The sequence below is a fragment of the Budorcas taxicolor genome, chromosome 14 (assembly GCF_023091745.1).
Source record: "Budorcas taxicolor isolate Tak-1 chromosome 14, Takin1.1, whole genome shotgun sequence".
NCBI classification, from domain to species: Eukaryota; Metazoa; Chordata; class Mammalia; order Artiodactyla; family Bovidae; genus Budorcas; species Budorcas taxicolor.
Genome location: NC_068923.1, coordinates 42635449 through 42637524, shown reverse-complemented (window position 1 = coordinate 42637524; position 2076 = coordinate 42635449).

Here is a 2076-nt window from a genome sequence, read left to right as displayed (position 1 = left end):
ACCTATTAAATTTGCCAGTACTGCAAGCCATTATTTACCGAATTGCATTATTAGGTATTCATATTTACATACTCAATTAGGAAAAAGTTAGCAAGCCAAGATTAAGTTCCCGGTAGCATTATTTTAAGTTACAGTGGGTGATCACATAAAACTCTCTAATGTTTCTATTACTTACTCTATTTCAGAATGTTAATCTGAGTCGTTGATCATTGGTGTTAGAAATATTTGGTTTAATTGTTTACTTTGTTTGTAATATTTTCTTGAGTAAGATAAAATTTGTGAAAATCTCTACTGAACAATTTTTAAAAGGAATAATTTGACAACACTTAACATTTTAAAGTATTTTTTAAGCAGGGGAATCTCTATATTGTAAAAAGAAATCTTAAATATTTAATACTCTTGATTTTAAAATGGTATATAGGTGGATTTATGAGGAAGCAAATTATCTTGAAAAGATTTTAGATAAGAAATGCAAATGCTTTGTAAGTCAATTTAATGTGTGTGTGTTTTTTCTAATATGCAATGAGCCAATAAATTAACTTTTAAAGGGCAGGTGAATGACTGTCTCCTTATTTCCCTACTAGGAGCATGTTGGGTGACAGAAGATTTTATTACAGTTAGTAAATGATTTGGGAAATAATTTTGCTGTCTGGAGATCCTCAAACCCTCATCTTTCCCCACCATTTACATATGTATTCTTATTTTCTCATATTTTCAGTAAAAGAACATTAATTGTTACATTCAGAACATTTTTCAGTATGCATGTGTGTGTACTCAGTCACTTCAGTCATGTCCAGCTCTTTGCGACCCCATGGACTGTAGCCGGCCAGGCTCCTCTGTCCATGGAGTTTCCCAGCAAGAATGCTGGAGTGGGTTGCCAGTCATTTCCTTCTTCAGGAGATCTTCCCAACCCAGATATTGAACCCATGTCTCTGTGTCTCCTGCACTGCTGGTGGATTCTTTACTGCTGAACTCCCAGGGAAGCCCATTTTTCAGTATAGTTTCACGTATTTATGTGGGAAATAAAAACATACAAGAATATCAGTGACTAATAAGTTTTTAAACTTTATTTTAATGAAGTTGACCTTGCTAGGTTGCTGTTCTTAATAATAGATTATGATTATAGACTATGATTCTGTGGAGAGATGTACAAGAAAACAAGAATGGGAGAGAGATTCTGTTTCTCTCTACAGAAAAGAGACGTGGTCTTTGTTTTCTGTGGATAACTTTACCACAGATAGTGAATGAAGCTGAGTAATATTTGGACTGTATTCTGTGTATTCATGAGCTGAAATGCTAGCTGTAAATAAAACACGGAACACAGAAGAGTGTTGATGAAATGTGGCTCCTTCAGTCTCTGTACATAGAGCGTTTCACTGGGACTCTTGGCTTTCCGAAGAAACAATTCATTCATGTTTTAAAGAACTGCCTTGGACTCTGAGGGTGTTTCTGTTCATTGGAACTAGGCAATTCAGTATGGGTGAACACTTAGGGTCAATTATGTCGTTAAATGGACAATCTATGAAATAATCATCCTGGCTTTCAGTTTTACTCTAAAACACACTTACTAAATAAACAAAAATTTTGCAGAACTGTCTGGCATTATCCATGGTCATGTGAGTAATACTGTGCATTTTCTACTCACGATATAGTTGAATAGGAAAAAAAAATACTCAGTGGCTATGCTGGATTAATTTTAAATGTGTTACAGGTTTTTGTTAATTTTTTGAGGTATAGCTTATGTTCTTAATTCTTAACTGTATTCATTTTTATAAGGAGAGACATGATATACTGCAGACTACCTAGAAAGTAAATATTTAGAGATAAACTCATGAGGTATTTTATTTCCCTTACAATTTATGTTCTGTGCTCATGGAAGAAGCTAGGGTGATGGAAGTAACAGGTAAAGGTACTGGTACCTAATGGTTTGTCATTGGGTCAAATTTAAACACTTATAAAGCACATATTAGCTGGTGATTCTTACTTGTTTGCAAGAGAATGTTCACTCCATATAACTTTTATTTCTAAGAACTAAACCATTATAGTTCACATGAAATGTATGTCATCATTACATGA